Here is a 7499-nt window from a genome sequence, read left to right as displayed (position 1 = left end):
ACAAACAGCGCTCCCCTTGTTTAGCAAATCTTATAGACGAACTAAAGAAAATGGAGAACAAAAAAAGGAAAGGAGGTGTTTATGAAAATATCACTAAATCTGTCATTTATTAATTTTAATGTTAATTAATGATCATGTCTCACCTCTAGTGTTCTTGGTCTTAATTTAAGTTTTTCCTATAGCGATTGACAGATCACGTGACTTTCGCGCATTGCATCCGGAACTCGAGGCAAAACAATCCAAGTACCGCATCAAATGCAAGCATTTGCAGCACCGCAAAACGTTCATTCTCCGGTTCCAATACCTTCTTGGTTTTCTTGCCGCACAAAAAAGGAATGTACAAAACTAAGGAGAACAATGCCGGTCCGTACAAAGACAGACTCGATGAAAAGGCAACGAAAAGATACGAGGAAAAAAATCAAAGGAGTGAAAGGGTCAGACCCTTACGAGCACACAGAGTGGCCAAAAGACGTTAGCTTGCTGCCAACTTTCACCACGCTCAGATTTATAATTATACGGTTCTTGGAGTGAGTGCATACACTCATGAAGTTTTTAGTAACTTCAGGTCACTGCAACAAGCCCGGGTACAGTTTACCGACGGATGGGTACAGGACCTTGAAATGCACCGTAGAATGACCATCGTACAAACAAAGGTAAGTTTACCAGTCTCACCAAATCGTCTTCATAAATACACAATCGTTAACCGTTTATTAATATAACCTTTGAGCTCAACGGTAATTAATAGTAGTGAAATAATCTCTGGTACGCATTACAGAAATGTAGCAGTGACAATAATATTGTATGTTGTAATCGCACTGGGCAATTAGTGACACAAAAAACTGTTTTATCCTGTGATAAAGTATATGTTTTTGTCAATGTACCGTGGTAATAACAGAAGCGAAACGCAATATTGTGTCAGGACAATTCACTATTTATGCACATTAAACAAAGGAGCATAGCGCCGACAATTTCTGTTCAGCGCCACACTTGCTTGTAACCTATATCACCAATTATGTATGAAAATGACATATTAACTGCTACAAAACACTGACCTTTGTGGAAATGCTTGGAGCAGACTAACATGTGAGCAGGAGTGTTCTGAGACGTTATATTTGGTATATCCAGACCATTCGTCGGCTTTTACTTCGGAAATATGGCTTAAACAATTTCTCTTCAAGGACGTAATCCGATAAAAAAAAAAACGATCTCTTTACCCTTCGGCTTCCCGTGGCTGTCATGCCACCGGCTATTGCAGTTAATAATACAACAGCTTCTTGCCATTTTTTGGGTTTCTTTTTATCGCTGTGTAACTGAGTTCAATTGAAAGCCTGCGTGCGCTAGTACCTCTTGCCTCAAGTTCCCAGAATCCTTTGCGGTTTTACCCTGAATGACGTCACATTTTCAATCTCTATCCTGGTGGGCCGGTCTCTAGTCAAAATGCCCGGCCGATTTTTTGTCCCAGTCCAGCCCTGGTTGCTAATATGGGATGTCTTGATAAAACGAGCAGATATTTGAAGTTTACACACCTACATTCTCGCCTGAAAATATCTTAAAAGTTTATTTTGTGACCTAGAAACACTAATAAAAGACATATAAAACGAAGTGGTGGCCGCCATTGTTTACTCTGTAGAGGCGTGCTATGAATTGTGGGATATGGAGTTTCCCCCCCAAGCATGCATCTTTTCGGCTGTACTACTCCCGGTATACCACTAGAGAGAGCCAACACACCACAAATGAAGTCTGTTTCTATGGGGCCAAAAGAATCTTTCTCAGGAGCCTAGAAATTGGCCCAAATTTGCACTAAATCAAAATATTTAAAAAACTATAAAAGTCATAAACACCAAAAGTCATACCATACTAGAAAAAGTTTGCATTTCCTGCGAAAATGCTGTGTGGATGCCTTAACGCTGAAGCTGTCTGCTGAAAGCTGAAAAAGATGAAAAGTTGCAAAAGTTGTATGGTGGTGAAGAAACTGAAAATTCTTTTGAAACAGTGGAAGAAGGAGAGATTTTTGCTTAAAAGTGGTGAAAAGCAAAAATCTACTGAAAAGGGGTAAAGACGGCGAAATTTTGCTAAAAAAGTGGTGAAAAAAACAACAACGTTCCCTGAGCAGGATTCAAACCCAGCCCTCCTGCCCTCAAGTAGCTACTTATCTCACTGAGCCAAACTCATTCTCCCAATTAAGAGGTGGAGAGACTGACAATTTTGCTGAAATGAGCAGAAGCTGCTGAGAATTGCACTGATAAGAGGTGAAAAGGCTAAAAAGTCTGAGGTGAATCAGCAGAATTTCTGCTGAAAAGAGGCAGAACAACCTGGTTCTGCTCAAATTCACCAATCAGAGGCACTGCTTCTGTCTGCTTCATCAGGCTGTGTACTTGTATGTATTTCTGCCATGGGGTGTTGACAGAATCTGAGGTCCATATTAGAAAAGCTGCTAAAATCATAAACTTTGCAGAATTGTAATAAATTAGCAATATAAATTACAGGTCTGTGATAGTGTATCAATTTGTAGTGAAAAAAAAATGTTGAACAAGGTGGGATTGAACCCACGACCTTTGAGCTGCAGAGCCGTGTCATTACTGATTGCGCCACCTGGAAAGGGGGCGGGCGGCTGAAAAACAGAGACATGACCAGTCAAAAAATAGATCGCGGTGAGAGGCGAAAAACGCCGTTTTTTGGAGTTACAAAACGTCGTGTAACTCAAAAACTAGGTGGATAGAAGCATAATTCTTGTACTGGGTGAATCAGCAGACTTTGGTGTACTTTGACTGCGATTTTCATAGCTCTTTGTACCTCCGTAGCGGAGATATGACGAGAGAAGAAACGGCTTCATTTTCGGAGTTTGAAAACTGAGAGGAGGACAGATTTCCATCCCTCAAACAAACATAATTCATTGCTCAACGGTAAGATAATTGTAAAAACTGCTTCCACTGTGAGTGTCAGCAGTGCTGAAAGTAGCTGAAAAAGATGAAAAGTTGCAAAAAATTGTATGGCGGTGAAGAACTGAAAATTCTGCTGAAAACAGGTGAAGAAGCACAAATTTTTGCTGAAAGTGGTGAAAAGCCAAATATTCTACTGAAAAGGGTAAAGACGGAGAAATCTTTGCTGAAAAGTGGTGAAAAGAAAATTTGCCATGAGCAGGATTTGAACCTGGCCCTCCTGGTCTCAAGGAAGCTACTCATCTCACGGACCCAAACTCATTCTCTCAAAGAAGAGGTGGATAGACTGACAATTCTGCTGAAATTATCAGAAGCTGCTGAGAATTGTGCTGATAAGAGGCGAAAAGGCTGAAAATTTTGCAGAAAAGAGGTGATCAGCAGAATTTCTGCAGAAAAGTGGCAAAGAAGCAGAAGTTGCGCTGAAAAGAGGTGAATCAGCAGAGTTTCTGCTGAAAAGAGTTTTTTTCTGAAAACAGCCAAAAAAGCTGGAATTTGTGCTGAAAAGGGGTGAAAAAAATGAAAATTTTGCTGAAAAGGGGTGAAGAAGCTAAAGTATACCAAATCAAAGTATTTGTGCCAAAACATAGTATTTCTGCCATATTGTGGTATTTGTGCCACAAAAGTTACTACATTACAACATGAATACGGATTAAAGATGAAAGAAACTGGCAACAAGTTCCTCCACTACAAACCAGTCTGATACCACTTCTTGCAGTGTTCACGTTTACTAAGGCACTACCCAAAAGGCGCCACAAGAGGGCACTCCAACACAAGAGATGACCTATGTACACTGACGCACTCAGCCTCCTACTTAGCCACTATGTAATACAGCGATATTACAGTGTACAAATTCACATAAATTTGCAGGGGGAACAAACAAAGCAGGAAGAAGCCCAAAACAATCAAATAACTGCGCTGCCATAGCTATCGCTAACTAGCACATACGCTAAAGGTAACTAAAACCAATACGCACAAGCAGCAGGGTAAACATCTTAAGCATGGAACATTAACTCATGTTTATGTGACACACACCATCCCCAACAAATACAGGATGGGCTATTTGCTCCCCTTCCAGCAGCTCTCTCCTCAATCGTTAGCCCAGGACGAAGGAAGACCATCTAGCTCAGAAGTCCCATGAATTCCCTCACTGCTCAGAGGCTGCTGGTAATGTAGCTCACACTAACACAGGTTTTTCTACAAGCACAAATACTATAACATAACAGAAATACTGTGATTTTGTTGAAATACTATGCTTTGGGACAAATACTATGATTTGGCTCCAATACTATGATATAGCAGAAATACTATGTTTTGGTACAAATGCTGCGCTTAGGCACAAATATTATGATTTGGCAGACACTATGATTTAGCAGAGATAATATGATTTGGCAGAAATACTAAACTTTGGCACAAATACTATAATTGAGTACAAGTACTTTAAGATGAGAAATACTATGATTTAGCAGAAATACAATGTTTTTGCAGAAACACTGTAATTTCACTCAAATACTATGAAATAGCAGTAATACTATGATTTGGCAGAAATACTATGTTTCAGTACAAATACTATGACAAAGCAGAAATACTATGACTTAGAAGTAATACTATCACAAAGGGTTTCCTCAAAATACTATGAAATTGCAGTAATTCTATGATTTGGCAGAAATGCTGTTCTTCGTATAAATACAATGCTTTGGTACAAATACTATATTTTGATTTGAATACTATGATTTGCAACAAATACTATGATTTGGCACGAGTAGTATGATTTAGTACAAATACTACGAATTGGCAGAAATACTGTGACTTAGTAGTAATACTATAACATAACAGATATACTGTGATGTTGCAGACATAGTATGTTTTTGCACATATGCTACGATTTTGCTCAAATACTATGAAATTGCAGTAATACTATGATTTTAAAGGAATACTTTGATTTGGTAGAAATACTATGCCTTAGTAGTAATATTATAACATAACAGATATATGTTATAATATATAATGTTATAATATATTATAATATATGTTATATATTATATTATATAATATATAATGCAGATAATGCAGACATTGTATGTTTTTGCACAAATACTACGATTTTGCTCAAATACTATGAAATTGCAGTAATACTATGATTTTGAAGGAATACTATGATTTGGTAGAAATACTATGCCTTAGTAGTAATACTATAACACAACAGATATACTGTGATTTTGCAGACATAATATGTTTTTGCACAAATACTACGATTTTGCTCAAATACCATGAAATTGCAGTAATACTATGATTTTGAAGGAATACTATGATTTGGTAGAAATACTATGCCTTAGTAGTAATACTATAACACAACAGATATACTGTGATTTTGCAGACATAATATATTTTTGCACGAATACTACGATTTTGCTCAAATACCATGAAATTGCAGTAATACTATGATTTTGAAGGAATACTATGATTTGGTCGAAATACTATGCCTTAGTAGTAATACTATAACATAACAGAAATTTTAATTGGGCACAAATAACATGATTTGGCAAAAAAATACTATGATATGGCAGAAATACTATGATTGGATACAAACACCATGATTTGGCACAAGTACTATGACTTAGTACAAATACTATGATTTGGCACAAATACTATGATTTAGCAGAAATACTATGTTTAACATAAATAATATCTTTTCAAGGCTCGCAAAATTTCAAAATCTCTGGTAGCCCTTCGGGCAGGCACTCTTCAGTTTTGGTAGCCCAAAAATAAATTTAAGTAGCCCGAATAAAAAAGAGAGCAATTTTTTTAATGTTTGTATCCGTTACAATATTATACATTAAAGTATAATATTGTAACGTAAACAAAATTAATCAGAAAGTTGTTAAAATACAAATCACAACAACTGTATAAAAATCACAGTCATCAACTCAAATACTTGTTTCTAACTGAACAGAAATGTCTATGAACTTGTAAGAACTGTGTAGAACATGAATCAGTCTGTGTCAGATCCTGAATCTGAAATTTCCACTGAAGTCACACGTAAGGGGTAAGTGGAACCAAGATCGAGGCCATTTGCTTTTTGAAGTTTGCAAAGACTGCTAATTTTGACAATGGTAGTTCACTCTTTGCACATAGTACGCTTTGGAAAGATTTTTCAGGACTTCTGCTTGTGCTTGGTTTATTTTTTAGTATGTTTTTTGCAATTGCTGTTTGTTCTGGGAAAGATATTGCATACTGAGCAATAATGCATTTCTTGCATTTCTCATGGGTTCTGATGGGGTCTTTCTTAAAATTACTGGTCCCAGTTACAAAGGCGCTTGTCGACTCAAATGAATGAAACTCACGACACACCTGGCAGAACATTATGTTATTTAGCTCGTCATATTCCAGCCACAGAAATTCTTTTGTCCATGAAACCAAAAAAGCTGAGCTTTCTTTTTGCCTCATAATCTGATTTGTCATAACTTTTCCGTTTTGTGGTCGGCTTTTCATTGGCTGCCCTTCTTCACCCTGACCTGTCTTATTTGGCTCAGCAGAACTAAAATACTGGCGTAAATCCTGCTGCTTTTACACAGGTACTTACATAACGGTCAGCGATTCTCTGTGCAATCAACCTCTCACATGTTTAAGCTTGCTGTGGGAGATTTCACTTGTCACGTTTGAATAGTAGCTAATGAGTGATAAGACGATGTCAGAGGAATTGGTGCGCATTAATCGTCACTCACCAATCAGTGCTGCCGCTCTCTACACACCGTTCGCGCGAACGCAAAGTGAAAGTGAAAGCAAAAAACAAGCACAAATTCAAACGCGATTTCAATATGTCACATATTGGCAGAGGCTCATCGATGCCAATGACATAATTACTCAGCTACATTTCCGAAAGAATGCAAAAGCATTGACATATATTTTCCCTTCCTATGATAGCCCGACGGGCAGGGCTGAGATAGATTTTGGTAGCCCGACTGGAAAAATCGCTAGCCCCGGGACGTCGGGCTAGCGATTTTGCGAGCCTGCTTTTGACAGAAATTTCTGCTAAAAGGTACTATTTCTACTTTTTAGCAGAAATACTGTGATTTTGCATAAATACTATGAATTGGCAGATATACTATATTCAGCAAATATACTGTAACATAACAGACATTCCTCCACTTAGTAGTAATACTATAACATGAAATAAATATTATGGTTTTGCCCCAAAACCATGATTTGGCACAAATACCATGATTTTCAAAAATACTATGATTGAGCAGAAATACTATGATTGAGCAGAAGTACTAAGATGTAGTAGAAGTACTTTGATTTAGCACAAATACTATTATGGAGGAGTAATACTTTAACATGGGAGAAATATTGATACACACACACATACACAGAGAGCAAAGTGAACAGGGGCTGTTAAGAGTCTGGGCTTGGTATATCTAGGTCAGCTAAATTGGCTGCACCTGCTGTAATCAGCACTTAGAAACACAGACACAGAGAGAGCTATGGATTTTCTTCAGTGTATTTCTCACATTCAGGATTCCCCTCGAACAAATGGCCATAATTTCCTAACCGTAGGAGCTA

The sequence above is a fragment of the Oreochromis niloticus genome, unplaced genomic scaffold (assembly GCF_001858045.2).
Source record: "Oreochromis niloticus isolate F11D_XX unplaced genomic scaffold, O_niloticus_UMD_NMBU tig00007122_pilon, whole genome shotgun sequence".
Classification (NCBI taxonomy): domain Eukaryota; kingdom Metazoa; phylum Chordata; class Actinopteri; order Cichliformes; family Cichlidae; genus Oreochromis; species Oreochromis niloticus.
This window is presented reverse-complemented; position numbering follows the sequence as displayed.